Genomic DNA, 26,802 nt, shown 5'->3' on the forward strand with positions numbered 1-26,802 from the left:
GGCCTCAAGAGGATTCAAATTTGGGCTCCAAAATTTGAATTCTCTTTGGGTTTCCGATGATGGCGGTGCCACCGCCTGTCAGTGTCTGACACTAACAGTGCTGGGCGATGCCATCGCCCAGCTCACGGGTGCTGGGCGGTGCAACCGCCCTGTCTGGCGGTGCCACCGCCAAACCCTTCGGTTCACTAGTTGGGCTTCAAATTTGGCCCAAACCAAGTCTAATTTTGGGCCCAATTGGCCCCTAACCAGGATATATGATTATCTCTTAATCCTAATCCTAATTACAAGTGAACTACATAACAAAAAAACACCCTAAGCAGGTTTTCAACCGCGAACGTTGAGTCTTGTTCCGACGAGCTTTCCGACGAACTTCTTCCGACGGACTCCCAGCAAGCTCCCGAACTTGTGATGACTTTAACGAGTAGCCAAGCCTTCTCGGTGATCTCCGTGAACCTCCGCCGATCTCTTCGGCGAACTTTCGAAAATTCCAATAGGTTCCCGATTTCTTCTCGGTTGGTTCCGGCAGCATCTCCGACGATTCTTCGGACTCTTAAACGTCCATCGAACTTGACTCCGGTATTCTTGCTTTGTGTTTTCTGGTTATCGTAGTTAATCCTGCACACTCAACTCAATAATATGGATTAGATCAATTAACCCATCAATTGATTTTATCATCAAAATCTGAGATTCAACAATCTCCCCCTTTTTGATGATGACAATCAATTGTTGACGGAGTTAAACATAACTCCCCCTATCTATATTGCATATTATGAGAAGATAAAAACACTTGAATTCCATCCCATTGAATTCAAGCATAAACCGATAAGTTCTAACCGTAGAACTTATCGTTATTCTCATTAAGCATAAGTAAATGCGAAACTTCGATGAAAATCATTTTCAAGTCGAATGATAAGAGAAATTTTTACTACGACAGGAGATAAAGATTTTCAACATGAATTTCAAGATATACATGTTAGACATGCTTTCAATATGATCAATCAATCTTACGATATTCTCAAAGATTTTGCAAGGCATATAAGACATTCATATCACACAAGCTTTTGCAATTCATATAAGTCATGCTATTAAAATGGTACAAGTCATCACTTTTCTCCCCCTTTGTCATCAACAAAAAGGGAATGAGACTTGAAGCACATAATTTGTGATTATAACATCAGGAATTCAGCATTAATCATAAAAATTTTATCATTCAAAATTAAGTATGCTAAAATATTTACGCAGAGTTCATTTTAAAGGAAAATTCAGCATTCATCCATTTTATCAAATCTCTTCTTTCTATAAATAACAAAAATTGTAGATGTACAAGGAAGAGATAGTGATAAAAAAAAATTTCAAGTAGTGACTCCAATAAGTCAAGATCATAATTCGAATACAAATCCATTCAAATTCAATTCGTTAACTTAAAACTCATAATCAAGCCATCAAAATCAATTTTGAGATTCATAAAATATCATAAAATCATTAACCTTGATCAGATGGGAGCAGTGTTTGACTTAAGATAGGATAAGATAATTTAACATGTCATTTAGAATTGAAAGAGAAGGATCAGATTCACCGAGGAACGGAGAGAGGATGAAAAACTTTACGGAAAATCCATTCAAACAAGTTTATTCTTAGGGACAATTTAACACACCTAATTCCCTTCTAATGAATTCAAATTGGTCTTCATTCAAATCTTTTGTAAATATATCTGCTAATTGATGCTTTGTGTCAATGAATTCTAGAACAATATCTATGAAATGATGCCTAACGTCGATGTGCTTAGTTCTAGAGTGCTGAATTGAATTTTTAGTAAGACATGTGGCACTAGTATTATCACATTTTATGAAAATATTTTTAAAGTGAATTCCATAGTCTTCTAATGTATTTTTCATCCAAACAACTTGTGCACAGCATGCACTTGCAGCAATGTATTCGGCTTCTACCGTAGATAGTGCAACTGAATTTTGTTTCTTGGAAGTCCAAGAAACAAGTGCATGTCCTAAAAATTGGCATGTACCGGATGTACTTTTTCTATCTATCCTGCATTCGCCAAAATCGGCATCTGCATAAGCTATTAAATCGAATTTTTTAGATTTTGGATACCATAGTCCTAGATTTTGAGTTCCTTTAAGATACCTAAATATTCTTTTAACACTTTTAAGATGAGATAATTTAGGATTTGATTGAAACCTAGCGCAAAGTCCTACGCTAAACATAATATCCGGTCTAGTCGCGGTGAGGTAGAGTAGACTACCTATCATTCCCCTATATGTTTTTTGATCGAAATTTTCACTATTTTCATCCATATCTAACTTAGTCGCAGTACTCATAGGGGTGTTTATTGCTTTTGAATTATCCATGTTAAATCGTTTTAACAATTCTAATGTATATTTATATTGGTTAAGAAATATACCATCCCTAAGTTGTTTGATTTGTAATCCTAAAAAGAAAGTTAATTCACCCATTAAACTCATTTCAAATTCATGACTCATACATTTGGCAAATGATTCACATAGTGATTCATCCGAAGAGCCAAAAATAATATTGTCAATATAAATTTGCACAATAAGAAAATTATTTTCAAAATGTTTAATAAACAATGTAGTATCAACCTTGCCTTTGGTAAAATTATTTAAAATAAGAAAGGAACTAAGCCTTTCATACCAAGCTCTAGGAGCTTATTTCAAGCCATAGAGTGCCTTAGTCAATATGAATACATGATTAGGAAGAAGAGAATTTTCAAATCCGGGAGGTTGTTCGACATATACTTCTTCGGAAATAAAACTATTCAAGAAGGCACTTTTGACATCCATTTGAAATAGTTTAAAATTATTACTACTAGCATAGGCAAGGAGCATCTTTATGACTTCTAATCGAGCCACGGGAGCGAAGGTTTCTTCGTAATCGATACCGTCTTCTTGATTGAAACCTTTGGCCACTAATCTAGCCTTGTTTCTAACCACGATACCATTTTCGTCTTGCTTGTTTCTAAAGACCCATTTAGTACTAATGACTAAATGGTCACTAGGTCTAGGAACAAGCTTCCATACCTTATTCCTCTCAAATTGATTCAATTCCTCTTGCATTGCAATAACCCAAAAATCATCTTTTATGGCCTCGTCAATGCATTTAGGTTTGATTTGAGAAAGGAAGGCGGCGTTAGCACAAAAATTCTTGAAAGAGGAACGAGTTTGAACCCCTTTTGATGTATCTCCTATAATTAGTTCCTTTAGATGAGCATCTATATACTTCCATTCCTTAGGTAAGGAAATTTCGGAAGAAGGTGCATCCAAGTTGCTATTTTGAGGAGGGGGTTCATTTAAATTCAAATTATCAAAACCAAGATCATCATCAAAATCATTTTTCTTTAAATTAGAAATTTCATTAAAAACTACATGAATAGACTCTTCTATTACTAAGGTTCTTTTGTTAAAAACCCGAAAAGCCTTAGAAACGGAAGAGTAACTAAGAAAGATGCCTTCATCGGATTTAGCATCAAATTTTCCTAAGGCATTCCTTTCATTCAAAATAAAGCATTTACAACCGAAAACTTTAAAATAGGAAATATTTGGTTTTTTGTTATTCCATAATTTATAGGGAGTTTTTGATAAGGATGGTCTTATTAGGACTCTATTCATGATGTAGCAAGCCGTATTTACGGCTTCGGCCCAAAAATACTTAGGTAAACTATGTTCATTTAACATAGTTCTTGCCATCTCTTGTAGGTTTCTATTTTTTCTTTCGACTACTCCATTTTGTTGGGGATTCCTCGGAGTGGAGAAGTTGTGATTGTATCCATTAACTTCATAAAAATTTTGAAAGTCACGGTTTTGAAATTCGCCACCGTGATCACTCCGAATTGATGAAATCATGAATCCTTTTTCATTTCGAGTGAGTTTACAAAATTTAGAGAAACAATTGAAACAATCACTTTTGTGAGCTAAGAAATAGGTCCAAGTGTATCTAGTATAGTCATCCACAATTACAAACGCATATTTGCTTCCCCCTAGACTTGTCGTGTCAATTGGTCCAAATAATTCCAAATGAATCAATTGTAATGGTCTAGTGGTGCTAATTTGAGTTTTTGGTTTGAAACTAGTTTTTATTTGTTTACCTAGTTGACATGCATCGCATACTTTGTCCTTAATAAACTTTATATTTGGAATTCCTCGCACTAATTCTCTAGATGAGATCTTAGATATTAGTTTCATACTTGCATGGCCTAGTCTCCTATGCCAAAGCCAAGCATCATCATTTAAAGTGGAGAAGGACATTTCATTACTTAGTTCATCAAGGTTGATGGTGTAGATATTATTTTGTTTTAATGCAATCATAGTTATGTTATGGTTTGGTTTTTCAATAATACACACATTTGATTCAAATCTAACGATATAACCTTTATCACATAATTGACTAACACTCAAGAGATTATGTTTCAATCCATCAACTAGTAAGACATCATCAATAGAAAATTTTAATTTGTTACCTATGGTTCCCTTGCCAATAATTTTGCCTTGGTTGTTGTCTCCGAAGGTGACGTACCCTTCTTCTTTGCTAGTGAGCATAGAGAAATGAGATGGATCTCCAGTCATATGTCTTGAGCATCCACTATCTAGATACCATCTCTTGCTCCTAGCTTGTGATGGTGTTTGTTTCTACAAGAAGGGATTATTTTTAGGTACCCATTTTCTTTTGGGTGCCTTAAAAACTGATTTAACTTGTTCATCATATTGCATAGAATTGATCATGGTTCCTTTAGAAACCCAAATTAGTTTGTTCGGACTAATTTTCTTGAATGGACATTTATAAGTTTTATGTCCATATTTGCAACAAAAGTTACAATTGCTTTGGTGCCGAACATGTAAGACGGGGCCTTTAATGAAAGTGGTTGGATTTTGGTGAGGGCTTCTCACAAATCCAATTCCACTTCTTTTAGGAACGTAACCCTTATTTATAAGGATCATGTTCAAAGATTTGCTACCAACCTCGAATTTCTTCAAGGTGTCCTTAAGTAGCAAGTTCTCCTTTTGGAGAGATTCTAGATCATGGCATTTTATACATGGAGCTAAACTATCATGATATTCAGTTTTTAATTTATTGACATCACAAGTGAGACTATCATGCTCCTTTTTTAGCAATTTGTATTTTCTACTAATTGTCTTACATTCATCAAATAACTCATGGAAAGCATTTAATAATTCATGATAAGGTAAATCTGCATCAATTAAATATGTTACCTCTTCTCCGATGGCCATTAGGGCGTAATGAGCAACTTGCTCGGTGTTGGACTCCTCTTCTTCGGACGCGCTTGAATCATCTCATGTTGCCTTGAGCGCATTCTTCTTTGATGTTCTCTTCTTAGCTTAAGGGTAATCATTCTTGTAGTGTCCCGATTTTTTGCATTCATAGCAAGTCACTTGGTCCTTCTTATGTTCGAACTTATTTTTTGTATTATTTTTAAATTTATTCTTTCTTAAATATTTTTTAAAATTTTGAGTCAAAAGTGCAATGTCATTGTCACTGTCCTCATCACTTGATGTTCTTTTCAAGTGGTCTTCTTGTGATGTGAGTGCCATATCCTTCTTGTTCTTTGGAAGGGGGTTCTCGAGCTCGTCATGAGCTTGACAAGTCATTTCATAGGTCATTAGAGACCCAATAAGTTCTTCAAGAGGGAATGTTTTAAGGTCTTTAGCCTCCTGAATTGTCGTAACTTTTGGATCCCAACTTTTAGGGAGGGATCTTAAGATTTTAGTTACTAGTTCAAAGTTAGTAAAATCTTTACCAAGAGCTTTGAGTCCATTGATGACATCCGTGAACCGAGTGTACATGTCTCCGATGAACTCACTTGGTTTCATTCGGAAAAGTTCGTAAGAGTGCACAAGGATGTTGATTTTGGACTCTTTCACTCGGCTAGTGCCTTCATGACTGACCTCAAGAGTTCTCCAAATATCAAAAGCTGAATCACAAATTGAAACATGATTAAATTCATTTTTGTCTAGTGCACAAAACAAGGCATTCATAGCATTTGCGTTTAAAGCAAAAACCTTCCTCTCCGATTCATTCCATTCGCTCATCGAAAGAGAAGATTTTTGAAATCCGTTTTCAACAATAGTCCAAAGCTCGAAATCCATAGAGATGAGGAAGATCCTCATACGAGTCTTCCAATAAGTATAATCCGACCCATTAAACAAGGGTGGACGTGTGATAGAATGACCCTCATGTATGCCGGAGTAAGCCATCTCTCTTGGGTATCAAACCAAATATGAGAGTGAGCCTAGCTCTGATGCCAATTGTTAGGATCGGAGCGACACTAAGAGGGGGGGGGGGGTGAATTAGTGCAGCGGTAAAGTGCGATAAACTTTTCATGATTTAAAGACTTTCAGAAACTTTGTACGATAAAAGTAACATTTTCGTTTAAAATAGTTTCGATTGCGTTTTAACTTGAGGGGATAAGTAAGACGGAGACAAAGAAGTAGAGCATTAAAGGGCAAATGGTTTGCAGTAATATAAATGACAATAAGTAAATGCAAACCAGAGATCACGCCGATTTTACAGTGGTTCGGTCAAATGACCTACATCCACTTGCGAGGCCCCTCTTCGATGAGGCTCCCACCTTCCACTAGCAAATCTTCTTGAAGGGGAAGAGTAAATACCCCTCTTACAACTTTTTACAAGCGGTTCACTCTCTTACATATTTTCAGCAAGAAAGAAGGAGGTGAACACTAGCAAATTGAAAACAAGACTAGCAAAGACTCTTCTAAGACCTTTCTCTCAATCAATTGCTTCTCAAAAAGTTGTAATCTCAACTGAGATTTGAGGGGTATTTATAGGCCTCAAGAGGATTCAAATTTGAGCTCCAAAATTTGAATTCTCTTCGGGTTTCCAATGCTGGCGGTGCCACCACCTATTAGTGTCTAACACTAACAGTGCTGGGCGGTGCCACCGCCTAGCTCTCGGGTGCTGGGCGGTGCCACTGCCCAGCCTAGGCGGTGCAACCGCCCAATCTGACGGTGCCACCGCCAGACCCTTCGGTTCACTGGTTGGGCTTCAAATTTGGCCCAAACCAAGTCTAATTTTGGGCCCAATTGGCCCCTAACCAGGATATAGGATTATCTCTTAATCCTAATCCTAATTACAAGTGAACTGCATAACAAAAATGCTAGTCATAGGTGCCCAGCAAGCCAATCATGTGAGTGATGGCACGTGTGACTTGATACAGAATCTTTTTGCTTATTATATTTTGGCGTATATCACTTTATAACTATTGCATAAATGCATATATATTGTGATGTCCTTGGATTTGTGCAATGGGAATCGGATCATGATGAGATCACGATAATGAGATCGATTCACCTTTAAACACATATCCTAAATAATCCCGGTCATAGGTTACTCGAGAGGGACATCGTGATAACCGAATAGACTGGTGTGCTGTATACCCGTCCATATGATGGATGCAGCTAGTCTCATAGCTGCTCGTGTAGGGACACTAGGGATACAGTACAGGTGCTCATTGGAGAATGAGTTCACTGATTGATCCGCTTACGGAATGCTGGATGGTTGATGATGCCTTATTGTCAGACAGCGATTCCGTAGTCCTAGTGGTGTATCTGGTCCTTAGACTTGAGACACCAAGGATGTCCTGTATGAGTGCTCCACTCTTTGATACCAGACTTATAGGTTTGGCTATTCCCAGATCTAGTACAGCTGGTCATTGGGAATGGTAGTCGACCTTACGAGGGCTATTGAGTGTCAATAGAGGATCATCCACTCTCGGTGTCATGAGAGGAATATCCTATGTGTTCTTGCTCAGACAAATCCCTGGCCAGGGTCATTCGGGTTGAGAGAGAAAGAGTTCTCCGGGAGAATCCGATTAGAGCGAGACTCGAGTAGAAACCGTATGGGTCTGACAGCACCATGCTCGATATACGGTCTCTGGGATATTAGATGGATGAGGGACTATAGGTACATGGTAACTGAGGACAGACAGGTCTAATAGATTGGATTCCCCTGTATCGTCTGGGGACTACGGCGTAGTGGCCTAGTACGTCCGTAGTCGATGAGTCAAGTGAATTATTACAGAGATAATAATTCACTCAGTCAGAAGGAGTTCTGACAGGTATGACTCACGGCCAGCTCGATATTGGGCCTAGAGGGTCACACACATATGGTAGGCATTGCGATGAGTAGAGGTTCGGATATGAGATATCCGACGGAGCCCTTGTCTTATTGGATGCAGATCCAATACCCACTAGGGAAGGACCCATTAGGGTTTGACACGGGATCTCTATAAATAGGAGGGATTCACAGCCTCATAGGCTAGAGTCTTTGCTTGCCTTTCCTATTCTCCTCTCCCTCTCCACCTCAGAGTAGGCCTGGAGTTTTGAGGAGCGTCGTCGCAACCCTGCTGTGTGGATCACCGCTAAAGAGGAGGACGCTTGACCTCCTTCACCCTCTCCTAAGGATCTGCAAGGAAACAGGGATATACGATCTCCCTAGGTAACACAATCTACTCTATACGCAGTTTTGTGTTTTGCGGATTTTTGCGCACCAATCTTCGCACGACGATGAACATCTTTTTGGGAATCGGGGATTTTTGTTTTTCTTGTTCTTCCGCTGCGCATATGATGTCGCCCCCCAATGATTTCCCAACAGTGGTATCAGAGCCAGGTTGTTCGTGCGAATGATTGGTTTTGAACTGCGTGTGTTGTGTTTAGGAAGAATATTGACGTCAAAATCGTTGACGCAAAAGCGAGGAAGGGTAGCAACAGTTGCTGCCCTCAATCTGCATGCCTGCTGCCACCTGCAGCGGCAGCCGCAGCCGCAGCCAGGCAGCACAGCGCCGGCGCATGCGCAAGCGCTGTGCCTGCAGCACCCGGCCGGCGGTCTGCTTGTAGCAGGCTTGCTGCTGGCGGGGCTGGCAGCCCACGGGCAAAAGGCGCCGCAGAGCAGCGGCGCCTGCCGCCGCTGCTCCCGCGGGCGAAACCCCCCCCACAGGGGCGGCCGCTCGGCGGGACAGCACCGCCTGCGGAGGCAGCGGCGCCCGAAAGGGAAGCCCACCTACAGCGGCAGCGCCGCCAGCGGGCGTGCCGCCTGAGGGCGAGGGCAGCGCCCTCGCCCCGCCGAACAAGCCGTCGCCAGCAGGGTGGCGGCGGCGGCAGCGGCAGCAGAAAGAGGGAATTAGGGTTTTGGGCAAAAAGGCAGTTTTACCCCTGTGAATTTGAGAAATTCCAGTTTCTATCTTTTGTCAAAATTATGAAAATACCCTTAGGAATTGAGAAATTCCCTACATGTCCCTGATTTCAGAAAATATTAATTAATTAAAAGGTTTAGTTTATTATTATTTTTATTATTATCTAGTAGTCCTACATAATGATGATTATTTATACATGTGATGTATGATGTGTGGACGGATGATCATGGACCGTGTGTTGTGTGTACTTGTGATTATTATTATTGAGGTCTGTGAACCTCCATTATATTTCTCGTTTATTGTCGGGCTTGCGTGCCTATGATTAAGTTGTAATCACACGAGGAGGCGCAGCGGGAGCGTGGATGCGATAGCGGGACCCACGAGACGGACGATCGTGATGCATGGAGATGCATCAAGATGTCGACGAAACCGACGAGGACGAGATGGACGATCACAGGGCATGGAGATGCACCGTTGCACACATAGATCTTGATGTGAGTGATTAGGCCTACTGGCTCGGGCCTAATCATATTAGGTTGTGGTCCATGATCATCTGGTGTGATTGCTTATACACATACTAGATATGTATATATATTTGCATGCGATGTAGATATATATTAAATATTTATATGTGTGACATGTCATATTAGGAGACCAAATCATAGAAACATCTCTCGATAATATTAAGTCGGTAAACGTGAGGCAATTAGATTGACCCACGTGGCCTTCCATCGTTATAAGTAGGAACCGATTCCCGGTGCAGGTTGAGTTGGTCGAGTCCCTCGAGACTCACCTATATCGCGATTCGCTATCTTGCTTACAACTTAGATGTCACCGGTGACCTGAGGGCATGGTATGCTTGGTCGAGTCCCTCGAGGGTATATCATCAAATCAGACTCATCTTGTAACGAAGGTGTTGACTTAACCGAGCATCATGGTTGGTCGAGTCCCTCGAGGCCATGGTGATTCGGAGGCCGAACAGGATGGGAATCACAAGGAGTTGTGATCGGCAAGAGTTGCCTACCTTTTAGGCTTAGTGTGATTGGTCGAGTCCCTCGAGGTTACACTAAGACGCTGATTGGATCCTGATCCCCACTAGAAGTCTGCCGGAGACTTCTGTTTCACGTGCTGAGGGTGTCGCGTGACTCGATAGTAAAATAGTGGGAGCATATTAAGATAGAAGTCCATATCTTGATAGTTTATTTCTTGCAAAATCTGCATGTTATTCATTTCTGCTACATCTTTATTTTCAGAAAATGTCGCTTTCAAATCCCTTACGTGGCATACTTGATGTCAACCGCCTCACTGATCCAAATTATACGGATTGGCTCCGTAACTTGAGAATTGTTCTCACAGCGGAGAAAATCGTGTACGTCCTTGATACAGTGATGCCTACGCCCGAAGAAGGGGCAAGCGAGGATGAGATCGCTCGCTACGTGAAGTACATTGATGACTCCACTCTTGCTCAGTGCTATATGTTGGGCTCTATGACTCCAGAGTTATAGAGACAACATGAAAAGATGGATGCCAGATCCATTCTCCTACATGTCCGCAAATTGTTTGAGGAACAGGGAAGGACTCAACGATATGAGATATCCAAGAGCCTTTTCCGTGCTAGGATGACTGAGGGGACACCGGTTCAGAACCATGTTCTAAAGATGATTGAGTGGATAGAGAAACTCACAGGTCTAGTAATGGTCCTAGAGGATAACTTGTGTGTGGACATTGTGCTTCAGTCCCTACCAGATTCCTTTTCATAGTTCATAATGAATTTTAATATGAACAAGCTTGAGGTGACTCTCCCAGAGCTCCTCAATATGTTGAGGGAGGCAGAGAGTACTATTAAGAAAGAGAAGCCAGTTCTCTACACTAGTGAGACCAGAAAGAAAAGGAAAGCAGAAAGGTCCCTTAAGAAGGGAAAGGGCAAGGGCAAAACAAGGTAAAGCAAAGGTTGCTAAGAAAGACCCAACAAAGGACAAAGGCCAGTGCTTCCACTGTGGTAAAGATAGGCATTGGAAGAGAAACTGCAAAGAGTACCTTGCAGAAAGGGTGAAACAAAAGCTTGATGAAGCTTCAGGTACATTCATGATCAGTCTCCATTTGTCAGACTCTTATGATAACACATGGGTATTGGATACCGGTAGTGCTTATCATATATGCAATTCGTTGCAGGTTCTGGCAAGGCCTAGGAGACTAGAGAGAGGCGAGATGGATCTCAAGATGGGTAATGGAGCAAAAGTTGCTGTATTAGCTGTTGGCGAGGTCGCCCTACATCTGCCTAGTGGAGCTTTTATTGCATTAGATGCATGTTATTTTGTTCCTTCTATTATCAAAAACATTATCTCCATTTCATGTTTGACAGTTAGTGGATATAAATTTGTTTTTGAGAACAATGGTTGTTCGATATTATTAGATGATAAGATCATCACGAAAGGAACATTGCATAATGGTTTATTTATGTTAGACACCACTCCACATATCATGAATGTAAATGTGTCCAAAAGGAAACGAGATGAGTTGAACAGTGCATACCTGTGGCATTGTAGGCTAGGTCATATCCATGAAAGAAGGATTCAAAAGTTGCTAAATGATGGATATCTAGATCCATTCGACTATGTGTCATATGCAACTTGTGAGCCTTGCATTCGTGGAAAATTGACCAACTCTCCATTTAGTGGAACTGGAGAGAGAGCCACTGAGTTGTTGGAACTCATACATAGTGATGTATGTGGACCCATGTCAACTCATGCCATTGGAGGTTACTCCTACTTCATTACATTTACTGATGATTTCTCAAGGTATGGATATGTGTACTTAATGAAGTACAAGTCCGAGGCCTTTGAGAAATTCGGAGAGTATAAGAATGAGGTGGAGAACCAGACTGGAAAGAGTATCAAAACTCTTCGATCAGATCGAGGAGGTGAGTACTTAAGTACAGAGTTTACTCAGTTCCTCAAGGACCATGGGATATTATCCCAATGGACACCTCCTTACACACCTCAGCTCAATGGTGTCTCTGAAAGGAGAAATCGTACATTATTAGATATGGTACGGTCCATGATGAGTTTCGCTGACCTACCCATCTCATTCTGGGGATATGCCCTAGAAACCGCAGCTTACCTTCTGAACAGAGTTCCAACTAAGTCGGGAGTGTCTACACCATATGAGATATGGAAAGGGAAGAAGCCTGATCTTAAGGTTGTTAAGATTTGGGGCTGCCCTGCCCATGTTAAAAGACACAACCCCGATAAGTTAGAATCAAGGACAGAGCGATGCAAATTTGTGGGATACCCAAGGAAAATTGTAGGTATTACTTCTATCATCTCGAGGACCAAAAGGTCTTTGTAGCTAAGAGAGCAGTGTTCCTTGAGAAGGAACACATTCTTGGCGGAGACAGTGGGAGAATGATAGAGTTGAGCGAAGTTAGAGAACCAAGCTCAAGCACCACTCTACAGCTCGAGTCTGTTCAGGTACCTAATACACAAGTTTTAACTTTACGCAGGTCTGATAGAGTATCTCATCCTCCTGAGAGATATGTGGGACATATTAGAGGAGAGGATGCTGAGGATATTGATCCTCAGACCTACGAGGAGGCTATTATGAGTATAGACTCCGGGAAGTGGCAAGAAGCCATGAATTCTGAGATGGATTCTATGTACTCCAATAAGGTTTGGAACCTAGTTGATGCGCCCGAAGGTATTGTACCCATCGGTTGCAAGTGGATCTTTAAGAAAAAGATCGGAGTAGATGGAAAGGTAGAGACCTATAAAGCAAGGCTAGTGGCTAAAGGGTATCGTCAAAGGCAAGGTGTTGACTACGACGAAACCTTCTCACCCGTAGTAATGCTAAAATCCATCAGAATTCTATTGGCTATTGCAGCACACTATGATTATGAGATCTGGCAGATGGATATGAAAACCGCATTCCTCAATGGGAACCTCGAGGAGGAGGTGTATATGATGCAACCTGAGGGATTCGTGTCCAAGAACTGCCCAGATAAGGTGTGTAGGTTGCTTAGATCCATTTATGGACTAAAGCAAGCTTCCCGAAGTTGGAACATAAGATTTGATGAGGCAATCAGATCTTATGACTTCGTTAAGAACGAAGATGAGCCTTGTGTATACAGAAAGGTAAGTGGGAGCGCTATCACCTTTTTGGTGTTATATGTGTATGACATCCTCATCATTGGGAATGACATAGGAATGCTATCCATAGTAAAGACTTGGTTATCTAGACACTTCTCCATGAAGGACTTAGGGGAAGCATCCTATATCTTGGGGATTAGAATCTATAGAGATAGATCCAAGAGGATGCTTGGCTTGTCCTAGTCCAGGTACATAGAAACCATTGTCAAAAAGTTTGGCATGGAAAATTCCAAAGGGCAAACATGAATATGATACCTTATGCCTCAGCAATAGGGTCTATCATGTATGCCATGCTATGTACTAGGCCTGATATAGCGCATGCTCTGAGTGTCACGAGTAGGTATCAGGCGGATCCAGGCTTGGAGCACTGGAAAGCAGTAAAGTGTATCCTTAAGTACTTGAGAAGGACTAAGGATCTTTTACTAGTATATGGAGGTAATAGCCTTAAGGTTGAAGGCTTCACTGACTCAAGTTTTCAGTCTGATGTCGATGATAGCAAGTCGAATTCAGGGTATATGTACACATTGAATAGAGGAGCAGTGTGTTGGAAGAGTTCCAAGCAAGATACCACTGTTGACTCGACCACAGAGGCGGAGTACATTGCTGCATCGGATGCAGCAAAGGAGGGAGTCTGGATGAAGAAATTCATCACAGATTTGGGAGTCGTGCCGAGTAACGAGGAGCCGACTTCCTTATATTGCGACAACTACGGGGCGATTACTCAAATAAGGGAACCCGGGTCTCATCAGAAGTGTTCTGAGGAGGTTCCAACTTATCAGAGAGATCGTAACCCGAGGAGAAATAGCAGTGGAAAGAGTTCCATCCGAAGATAACATTGCAGATCCAATGACAAAGCCGTTGTCTCAGATTGTCTTTGAGCATCACAGGAGTCTGATGGGGATCAGACACATAGGTGATTGGCTTTAGGTCAAGTGGGAGATTGCTAGTCATAGGTGCCCAGCAAGCCAATCACGTGAGTGATGGCACGTGTGACTTGATACAGAATCTTTTTGCTTATTATATTTTGGCGTATATCACTTTATAACTATTGCATAAATGCATATATATTGTGATGTCCTTGGATTTGTGCAATAGGAATCGGATCGTGATGAGATCACGATAATAAGATCGATTCACCTTTAAACACAAATCCTAAATAATCCCGGTCATAGGTTACTCGAGAGGGACATCGTGATAACCGGATAGACTGGTGTGCTATATACCTGTCCATATGATGGATGCAGCTGGTCTCATAGCTGCTCGTGTAGGGACACTAGGGATACAGTACAGGTGCTCATTGGAGAATGAGTTCACTGATTGATCCGCTTACGGAATGCTGGATGGTTGATGATGCCTTATTGTCAGACAGCGATTCCGTAGTCCTAGTGGTGTATCTGGTCCTTAGACTTGAGACACCAAGGATGTCCTGTATGAGTGCTCCACTCTTTGATACCAGACTTATAGGTTTGGTTGTTCCCAGATCTAGTACAGCTGGTCATTGGGAGTGGTAGTCGACCTTACGAGAGCTATTGAGTGTCAATAGAGGATCATCCACTCTCGGCGTCATGAGAGGAATATCCTATGTGTTCTTGCTCAGACAAATCCCTGGCCAGGGTCATTCGGGTTGAGAGAGAAAGAGTTCTCCGGGAGAATCCGATTAGAGCGAGACTCGAGTAGAAACCGTATGTGTCTGACAGCACCATGCTCGATATACGGTCTCTGGGATATTAGATGGATGAGGGACTATAGGTACATGGTAACTGAGGACAGACAGGTCCAATGGATTGGATTCCCCTGTATCGTCTGGGGACTACGGCGTAGTGGCCTAGTACGTCCGTAGTCGATGAGTCAAGTGAATTATTACAGAGATAATAATTCACTCAGTCAGAAGGAGTTCTGACAGGTATGACTCACGGCCAGCTCGATATTGGGCCTAGAGGGTCACACACATATGGTAGGCATTGCGATGAGTAGAGGTTCGGATATGAGATATCCGACGGAGCCCTTGTCTTATTGGATGCAGATCCAATACCCACTAGGGAAGGACCCATTAGGGTTTGACACGGGATCTCTATAAATAGGAGGGATTCACAGCCTCATAGGCTAGAGTCTTTGCTTGCCTTTCCTATTCTCCTCTCCCTCTCCACCTCAGAGTAGGCCTGGAGTTTTGAGGAGCGTCGTCGCAACCCTGCTGTGTGGATCACCGCTAGAGAGGAGGACGCTTGACCTCCTTCACCCTCTCCTAAGGATCTGCAAGGAAATAAGGATATACGATCTCCCTAGGTAACACAATCTACTCTATACGCAGTTTTTTGTTTTGCGGATTTTTGCGCACCAATCTTCGCACGACGATGAACATCTTTTTGGGAATCGGGGATTTTTGTTTTTCTTGTTCTTCCACTGTGCATATGATGTCGCCTCCAATGATTTCCCAACAAAAAAAACATCATAAGCAGGTTTTGAACCACGAACGTCAAGTCTTGTTCTAGCGAGCTTTCCTACGAACTTCTTTCGACGGACTCCCAGCAAGCTCCTGAACTTGTGATGACTTTAACGAGTAGCCGAGCCTTTTCGGTGATCTCCGTGAACCTCCGACGATCTCTTCGGCGAACTTCCGAAAATTCCGACAGGTTCCCGATTTCTTCTCGGTTGGTTCCGGCAACATCTCCGACGATTCTTCGGACTCTTAAACGTCCATCAAACTTGACTCCGGTATTCTTGCTTTGTGTTTTTTGGTTATCGTAGTTAATCCTGCACACTTAACTCAATAATATGGATTAGATCAATTAACCCATCAATTGATTTTATCATCAAAATCTGAGATTCAACAATCCACACAGTAGGGCTGCGACGACGCTCTTCAAAACTCCAGGACTACTCTAAAGTGGAGAGGGGGAGGAGAATAGGAGAGACAAGCAAAAGCTCTAGCCTATGAACCACTGAATTCCTCCTATTTATAAAGGTCTCATGTCAACTTAACTCTAATGGATCCTCCCTTATTGGGTATTGGATCTTCATCCAACTACCGAAGCCTCTTAGATCAGTGGATCTCTATCCAATAATCTCTTATAGGCTTTTATTGGATCTTATCCATGGGATCCAATAATTCAGGGGCTTATTAGATATCCAATAAGATAGGACCTCCGGTGGATATATCATATCTGAACCTTTACTCATCACAATGCCTACTATATGTGTGTGACCCTCTAGGCCTAATATCGAGCTGGCCATGAGTCATACTTGTCAAAACTCCTTCTGGCTTAGTGAATTATTATCTCCATAATAATTCACTCGACTCATCGATTGCGGACGTACTAAGCCACTACGCCGTAGTCCCCAGACAATATAGGGGAATCCAATCCATTGAACCTGTCTGTCTTCAGTTACCATGTACCTATAGTCCCTCATCCATCTAATATCCCAAAGACCGTACACCGGGCATAGTGTTATCAGACCCATACAATTTCTACTTGAGTCTCGCTCTAATCGGATTTTCCCCGAGAACTCTTTCTCTCTCAATCCGAATGACCCTGGCTAGGAATTTGTCTAAGTAAGAACATATGAGATATTCCTCTCATGACAACCAGAGTGGATGATCCTCTATCAACACTCAATAGCTCTTGTAGGGTTGCTTGCCACTCCCGATGATCGGCTGTACTAAATCTGGGACATCCAAACCTATAAGTCCGGTATCAAAGAGTGTAATACTCATACAGGACATCCTTGGTGTCTCAAGTCTAAGTACCAGATATACCACTGGGACTATGGAATCGTTGACTAACAATAAGGTATCATCAATCATCCAGCATTCCGTAAGTGGATCAATCAATGAATTCATTCTCCAATGAGCACTTATACTATATCCTTAGTGTCACCACACAAGCAGCTATGGGACTAGCTGTATCGATCATATGGACGGGTATATAGCACACTAGTCTGTCCAGTTATCTCGATGTTCCTCTCGAGGAACCTATGATCGGGATTATTTAGGATTTGTGTTCGAAGGCGAATCAGTCTCATTATCATAATCTCATCACGATCTGATTCCCATTACACAGATCCAAGGGTATCACAATATATATATATATATATATATATATATATATATATATATATATATATATGCAATAAGCAATATAAATTAATAAATGTCAAAATATAATAAGAAAAAAGACTGTGTGTCAAGTCACACGTGTCATCACTCACGTGATTGGCTTGCTGGGCACCTATAACTAACAATCTCTTACTTGAACGAAAGCCAATCACCTATGTGTCTGATCCCCATCAGACCCCTATGACCCTCAAAGATAATATTAGACAACGACTTTGTCAATGGATCTGCAATGCTATATCTCCTCGAGTCATGATCTCTCTGATTAGGAGGAACCTCCTCAAAACACTTCTGATGAGACCTAGGTTTCCTTTACTTGAGCAATCGCCCCATTATTGTCATAATATAGGGAAATCGGCTCTTCACTACTCGCTACGACTCCTAGATCTGTGATGAACTTCTTTATCCAGACTCTCTCTTTTGCTTCCTTTGCTGCAGCAATGTACTCCGCCGTTATGGTCGAGTCAACAATAGTATCTTGTTTGGAACTTTTTCAGCACATTGCTCCTTTATTCAAGGTGTAGACATACCCCGAATTTGACTTACTATCATCGACATCAGACTGAAAACTTGAGTCCGTGTAGCCTTCAACCATGATACTACTACCTCCATATACTAGTAAAAGATCCTTAATCCTTCTCAAGTACATAAGGATACACTTTACTGCTTTCCAATACTCCAAGCCTGGATCCACCTAATACCTACTCGTGACACTCAAAGCATGCGCTATATCAGGCTTGATACATAGCATGACATATATGATAGACCTTATTGTTGAGGCATAGGGTATATGTTAGGATCGGAGCGGCACTAAGAGGGGGGAAAATGTTGGTTTCGACAAATCATTCATACGATAAAAACCAAACATGAAAAGCTTAACTTGAACGCGTGTTCATAAAGGTGTGCAGCAAAGGTAATGAGGAAATAAAGCACGTAAGAAGGTTTGCAGTAATGTAAATAGCAATAAGAAAATGCAAACCAGAGATCACGTCAATTTTAAAGTGGTTCGGTCAAATGACCTACATCCACTTGCGAGGCCCTCTTCGATGAGGCTCCCACCTTTCACTAGCAAATCTCTTGAAGGGGAAGGACAAATACCCCTCTTACAACCTTTTACAAGTGTTTCACACTCTTACAAATTTTCAAAGAGAAAGAGGGAGGTGAACACTCAAGCTATTGAAAACAAAAACTTGCTGAAGGCTTTGCTAAGACTTTTATCTCAATCTCTTGCTTCTCAAAGGTTGTGTTCTCTGCTGAGACATGAGGGGTATTTATAGGCCCCAAGAGGATTCAAATTTGGGCTCCAAATTTTAAATTCTCTTGGGTTTCCGAGGCCGACATTGCCACCGCCTATCAGTGTCTGACACTGACAGTGTACTAGCGATGCCACCGCCAGACCTCTCGGGTGCTGGGCGGTGCCACCGCTCAGTCCAACGGTGCCACCGCTCAGTTCTCGGGTTCTGGACGGTGCCACCGCCAAATCTGGTGGTGCCACCGCCAAATCTGGCGGTGCCACCGCCTACAATATTTCAGCTCATTGGTTAGGCTCTAAACTTGGCCCAAACCAGTTCGAACTCGAGCCCAATTGGCCCCTATTTGGGTTATAGGATTAATACATAATCCTAACCCTAATTAACATGCTAAATATGAATTTAAAGATATTTTCTAAGCTATTACAAAGTTCGTGAGTCAAGACTTCTTCCGGCGAGCTTCCGACGGTCTTTCGATAAACTCTCGGAAACCATTCTGCGGACTCCCGGCAAGCTCCTAGACTTCACGATTTGATCTTGACGAGTTCCAACGAGCTTATTCGGCAAGCTCCGATCTTTCTCGGCGAGCTCCGCGAACTTCCAACGAACCTTCCGGTGAGCTTCCGAAAAACCCTTCAGCAAGCTTCCGACTCATTCTCGGCTAGTTCCGGCAGTATTCCCGACGAACCTTCGGACTTCCGTCGAACTCTCGAACTCACAACGAATCCTTCGCGCTTGACTCCGACACTTTGTTTCGCTTTATGTCTTCATCGTTATCATAGTTAATCTTGCACACACAAGCTAAAACTCTACTCTGATCTAGACAATTATTACAACGCGAATTGACATTCTGTTACTCGGCACGTCATTGGTTGGCGCTTCGTCCGATTCTTCAGCGCATCATCCTCTCTTGCGGCTTGTTGCTCAATCCGTGGTTGACCTCCGCAACCCCAATATCCTTGGCGCAATTCCGCTCTCCTTGCCCCGATGCCCGACGTCCGAAGCCTTCTGCCGTCCAATATCTTGACGTGATCTCCTCCGATGAGGATGAAGTCAATTGTCATTTGTTATCTAATCTATATGTTGAGATAAGTGTGCAGGATTAACTACGATGAAAGTAAGACATGCAGCAGGAGTTGCGCCGGAGTCAAGACAATGATCACGTTGGGAGTTCGAGAGTTCAACGGAAGTTCGGACAATCGTCGGAGGTTCTGCGGGAACAAATCCGAGAAGTCCATAAGCTTGCCAAAGAAGCTCGTCGGAACTCGCCAAGTGAATCGTCGCAAGTCCAGGAGTTTGCCAGAAGTCCGCAGGAGCATCACCGAGGGTTCATCGGATGATCGACGGAAGTTCGCCGGAAGCTCGCCGGAAGAAGCGATTGACGCACCGAAGCAAGCTGCAGTAAATGTCTTAGGAAAAATCGTAGTTAGCACATTGATTAAGTTGGAAATGGGAGGTGATCCCATTAACTTAATCTTGGGGCAATTGGGCCCCTGAAAAACCCAAATCGGGCCGAATGGATCAACCCATTTAGACCCTGATTTCTGCCAGGCGGTTGAACCGCCCAAGGCAGGAGGTTGCACCGCCTGAGCTCAGTCTCCAAGCGAGACTGGGAGGTGTAACCGCCCCAGCCAGGCGGTGGCACCGCTTGGGGCTCAATCTCCGAGCGAGACTGGGCGGTGCAACCTCCCCTGACAGGAGGTGGCACCGCTTGAGCTCAGTCTTCGAGCTCTGCCAGGCGGTGCAACCGCCTCAGTCAGGAGGTGCAACCGCTTGAGCTCGGTCTTCAAGCTCTGTCAAGAGGTGCAACCGCCCCTGACAGGAGGTAGCACCGCTCAGAGGCTCAGTCTTCGAGCTCTGCCAGGCAATGCAACCGCTCCAGTCAGGAGGAGCAACCTCCAGATCCCGGAATTTCGGGAATTGACAGTTTTGAGCTCCAAATTTGAACTGGGTTGGGGCCTATAAATACCCCACCCATTTAGCACTGAAAGGTAGTAATTTAACACCGAAATCTTGATCCTTTTCTGTGATTCTTAGAGCTCAAAATTGTTGTAAAGCCCAAAAGTTCTTCTCCCTCTGTTCTTCCAAGTTCTAAGTTGTAAAGAGAGGAGAGAAAATTTCTATAAGGGTTGTCTCTTAAGCCCGTCAAAAGGAGTGAAACTATAAAAGGGTGGTTGGCCTTCACCTATTAAAGGAAGGCCTCTAGTTGACGTCGGTGACCTCGTCGGTGGAGGAAGCCAAAAGTGGAGTAGGTCAAGATTGACCGAACCACTCTAAATCTCGGTTTGCATTTACTTTGAGCATATTATCTTTACTGCAAACCTCCTCTGAAGCTTACTGCTTTCTGCACATATACGATCGGGTTTCAAGCCTTTCACTTTCCAAATCAGCGTTTAGACGTAAATCTGTTTTTTCGTATGATCATCATATTTCAGATTGCGTTTATGTTTTGAGCTCTACTATAACTACAAACTGCCTTTATACTCTTGCTTAAACTGCATCTTGCCTAATCAAGTGATTTACGAATCAGCATTTAGACGTAAATCAGTTTCTTCGTACGAACGTCGTATTTCAGTTTGCGCCTATATTCTAGTTTTTATCATAGCTGCAAACTGCCTTCATAGATTGACTTTAACATCATCTTGCTTAGAATTGGCTTTCACATAGAAATCATTTTTATCATTCGAACGCAGTTTCGTTTTAATCGCAGAAAGTTTTCCACTGCACTAATTCACCCCCCCCCCCCTCTTAGTGCTCTTGATCCTAACAATTGGTATCAGAGAGGGGTTAACTCTATAATGGATTAAACCCTAAGAGAGATGGCATACACCGGAAACCAAGAGGGTCATTCTATTACACGTCCACCCATGTTCAGTGTGACGAACAACACCTATTGGAAGACCTGAATGAGGATCTTTCTTATTTCTATGGATTTTGAACTTTGGAATCTTGTCGAAAATAGATTTTTGAAGTCTTCTCTTCCAATGATCGATTGGAATGAATTGGAGAAGAAGGCTTTCTCTCTTAATGCAAAGGCTATGAATGTCTTATTTTGTGTACTTGATAAAAACAAGTTTAACCGTGTTTCAACTTGTGAAACCGCATTTGATATTTGGCACACACTCGAAGTGACTCACGAAGGCACAAGTAGAGTGAAAGAGTCAAAAATCAATCTTATGTTACATTCTTTCGAACTTTTCCGGATGAAACCGAGTGAAACCATTGGCGACATGTTTACCCGTTTCACGGATGTCGTCAATGGTCTAAAAGGACTCGGAAAAAATTTTTCGGATTTTGAGCTCGTAAATAAGATTCTAAGATCCCTTCCTAAGAGTTGGGATCCTAAAGTCACTGCTATTCAAGAGGCAAAAGATCTACGCAACTTCCCTCTTGAAGAACTAATCGGGTCATTAATGACCTACGAGATGACTTATAAAGCTCATGAAGAGCAAGAAGACATCCTTCCAAAGAACAGGAAGGATATGGCACTTAAAACTTTAGAAGGCCACTTGAGAGAAAACTCAAGTGATGAGGACTGTGATGATGACTTGGCACTTCTAACAAGAAAATTTAAAAAGTTCTTTAAAAGAAACAAATTTAAGAATGATGCAAAAAATAAACTTGAACCCAAAAAGGACCAAGTGATCTGCTATGAATGCAAAAAGCCGGGACACTACAAGAATGATTGTCCCCAAGTCAAAAAGAGAACATCAAAGAAGAAGGTGCTCAAAGCAACATGGGATGACTCGAGCGCGTCCGAAGAAGAGGAGTCCAACACCGAGCAAGTTGCTCATTACGCCTTAATGGCCATCGGAGTGTTGAATCTCGTATTTTCATGATGAAACTACTTGATATATGTTTATGATTTAATCTGCGTTTTGAGTGATGCAGGATGCTTCGATCAGGATGAGACAATTAAAGCAGGAAAATCATGTTGTGCCGGAGGAACATGTCAGAAGATTGGACGTCGAGCCGTTGGATCGGTTAACGCATCGACAGAAGGCTTCGGGCCATGAACTCAGGCATCGAGCCAAGAAGAGAGGGTATTGTGCCAAGGATATCGGAGTTGTGGAGTCAACTGGCCAATTGGGCAATAGGCTGCAGGAAAGGACGATGCGTCGAAGAATCGGACGAAGCGTCGAGGGACCAATGACATGCCGGACAACTTGGTTAATTGCTTAGGATTAATTGTCTCGATCGAAGTTTTGTTTTAAGTGTGCAGGATTAACTATGATGGAAGAAAGACATGCAGCAGGAGTTGCGCCGGAGTCAAGACAATGATCATGTTGGGAGTTCGAGTGCTCGACGGAAGTTCGGACAGTCGTCGGAGATTCTGCGGGAACAAATCCGAGAAGTCCATAAGCTTGCCAAAGAAGCTCGTCGGAACTCACCAAGTGTATCGTCGCAAGTCCAGGAGTTTGCCGGAAGTCCGCAGGAGCATCACCGAGGGTTCATCGGATGATCGACGGAAGTCCGCCGGAAGCTCGCTGGAAGAAGCGATTGACGCACCGGAGCAAGTTGCACTAAATGTCTTAGAAAAAATCATAGTTAGCACAATGATTAAGTTGGAAATGGGAGGTGATCCCATTAACTTAATCTTGGGGCAATTGGGCCCCTGAAAGACCCAAATTAGGCCGAATGGATCAACCCATTCGGACCCTGATTGCTGTGGGAGGTGTAACCGCCCAAGCCAGGAGGTAGCACCGCCTAGGCTAAGTCTCCGAGCGAGACTGGGCGGTGCAACCGCCCCAGCCAGGAGGTACCACCGCCTGGGCTCAATCTCTGAGCGAGACTAGGCGGTGCAACCTCCCCTGACAGGAGGTAGCATCGCTTGAGCTCGGTCTTCGAGCTCTGGCAGGCGGTGCAACCGCCCCAGTCAGGAGGTGCAACCGCCTGAGCTCGATCTTCGAGCTCTGGCAGAGAGGTGCAACTGCCCTTGACAGAGGTGGCACCGCCCAGAGGCTCAGTCTTCGTGCTCTGCTAGGCGGTGCAACCGCCCCAGTCAGGAGGTGCAATCGCCTGATCCTGGAATTCCGGGAATTGACAGTTTTGAGCTCCAAATTTGAACTGGGTTGGGGCCTATAAATACCCCACCCATTCAGCACTGAAAGGTAATGAACCTACATCGAAATCTTGATCCTTTTCTGTGATTCTTAGAGCTCAAAACTATTGTAAAAGCCAAAAGTTCTTCTCCCTCTGTTCTTCCAAGTTCTGAGTTGTAAAGAGAGGAGAGAAAATTCTGTAAGGGTTGTCTCCTAAGCTCGTCAAAAGGAGTGAAACTGTAAAAGGGTGGTTGGCCTTCGCCTATTGAAGGAAGGCCTCTAGTTGACGTCGGTGACCTCGTCGGTGTGGGAAGCCATAAGTGGAGTAGGTCAAGATTGACCGAACCACTCTAAATCTCGGTTTGCATTTACTTTGAGCATTTTATCTTTACTGCAAACCTCCTAAATAGCTACTGCCTTCTATGCTTTTACGAATGAGTTTCTAAGTTCAGAGCTTTCCGAATCTGCGTTTAGACGTAAATCAGCTTTTTCATACGATCATTACATTTCAGTTTACATTTACGTTTTGATTTCAATCATAACTGCAAACTACCTTCTGCGCATTTATAAAACATATCTCAAAGTTCAGTATCTTCAAAATTGACATTTAGACGTAAACCGGTTTTATCGTACGAACGTCACATTTCAGTTTGCGCTTGCATTCTGATTTTCATCATAAACTGCAAACTGCCTTTGTAGATTTACTTTAACGTCATCTCGCTTAATCTTAAGTTAAAGTAATCTTAGAATTGGCTTTTACATCAAAATTGTTTTTATCAAACGAACGCAGCTTTCGATTTTAATAGTGAAAGATTTCCGCTGCACTAATTCACCCCCCCCCTCTTAGTGCTCTTGATCCTAACAATTGGTATCAGAGCGGGGTATTTCTCATATCGGATTTACACCCGAGAGAAATGGCTCTTCATGGCTTTCAAGAGGGCTTTTCGATCTTTCGTCCACCGTTGTTTAACGGATTGGACTACACTTATTGGAAAACTCGAATGAGAGTTTTCTTGATCTCTTTGAATTTGGATTTATGGAATATCATTGAAAATGGTTTTCAACTTCCCTCTAAACCGATGAACGAATGGTCGGATTTGGAGAAGAAGTATTTTTCTTTAAACGCAAAGGCTATGAATGCCTTATTTTGCGCTTTGGACAAAAATGAGTTCAATCGGATTTCTACGTGCGAAACGGCTTTTGACATTTGGTGAACACTTGAAATCACGCACGAGGGAACTAGTAGAGTCAAAGACTCGAAAGTTAACATTTTATTGCATGATTTTGAGCTTTTTCGAATGCAACCAAGCGAGACTATAGGCGACATGTACACCCGTTTCACGGATGTCGTCAATAGTTTAAGAGCTCTTGGAAAATGTTTTTCGGATTTTGAACTCGTAAACAAGATTTTGCATTCTCTTTCTAAGAAGTGGGATCCAAAAGTAACTACAATACAAGAAGCTAAAAACCTAAATAACTTACCACTTGAAGAACTAATTGGTTCGTTGATGACATATGAAATGGTGCATAATGCACAAGATGAACAAAATCACCTTCCAAAGAACAGGAAGGATTTGGAACTCCGGACAAATGAATACCACTTGAGCAATGACTCAAGTGATAAGGACAATGATGAACTTGAACTTCGAACACTAAATCTTAATAAGTTTATTAAATAAAAATCTAAAATAAACAATAAACTTGAACGAAGGAAGAGGCCAAAGAAGAAGAACACAAAGTGGGATGAATCGAGCTCCTCCGAAGACAAGGAGAAAATCAACAAAGGCGAGGTGGCAAACTACGCCTTAACCACTTTCAATGATGAGGTAATCAAAATCCCCCTAATTTATTTTGAAATTACTTGATGCTTTCATGATGTATTTTCTTTTTTAGTTTAGAATTAATGTTTAAAATATATATATATATATTATGATCATGCTAGTAATTTCGAAAATGATAATATTGCATATTTTATGATAAACAAACAAAATGATTTTGATATGAAATCATGGTTAAGAAGTAATAATGTGTGTCATGTTGATGTCCATTGTTATTTCTCGATTTTGAGTATATTAAATCATGTTTAATTTGAAGTTATGAGTATATATTTTTGAAATTATGTATGATGATTCTTGATAATTGTGGATTATCGATTTTCATGATAATAACAGTGGCTTTAAAAATTGATGTATGTTTTCATTTGACATAAATGAAAAGGCATGCTAACATGAAATCGATCACTTAAGATGAAACACTTAAAAAAGGGGAGAAATATATGAATTGATGCTATAAACACTATGGTATGATTATCCTATGCTTGCATCATCAAGAGATATATGAATTGATATGATTGCCATATTTGCAATGCTGATATGAATTGATGCTATGATTGCCAAATTTGCATTATGCCATGTTTGCATCATGCGTTAAGATATCAAGAACTTGTATCGTAATTTTACGCATTGATATCTTACCATGTGATGAAATGCTACAATTGATGAACACTTGAAATGTAATCCTCTATCTTATTGATTTTTCAATAAATCTATGCTTGTCATATATGAATTTATTGAATGTAATTTTGAGGATGATTTCAGATTTGACAAATGCTTGATTCGTATTTACGACATAAGATACACTTTAAATATGAATCATGCTTCAATCATGTTAAATGCTTCAATCATTTTCTATCTCTAGAGTTCTCGATTTTGATGAAATACAAGTGATAAATTTATTTATGATATCTTGTAAATCACTTGAATTATGAATGAGTTTTTTATGATGTGTTAAAAGAATCACTTAAAAAGAAAATGCTTTTCCCATCTTATCGAGATTAATGATTTCATGATATTGTGTGAATCTCGAAATTGATTTTGATGAAATAGTAATAACGTTATTCATGTTATGAATCTTAAAAATGATAATATGCTTCATGTGATAATATGAATACATGAAACACTTATGATATGATTTTTATACAATTCCGTGTATTCATAAAATATTTATCTCATCATCCAATAACTCTTCTTGATATTCCTTATGAGATGAAATGAAATAA

Source organism: Musa acuminata, chromosome BXJ3-2, assembly GCF_036884655.1.
Source record: "Musa acuminata AAA Group cultivar baxijiao chromosome BXJ3-2, Cavendish_Baxijiao_AAA, whole genome shotgun sequence".
Classification (NCBI taxonomy): domain Eukaryota; kingdom Viridiplantae; phylum Streptophyta; class Magnoliopsida; order Zingiberales; family Musaceae; genus Musa; species Musa acuminata.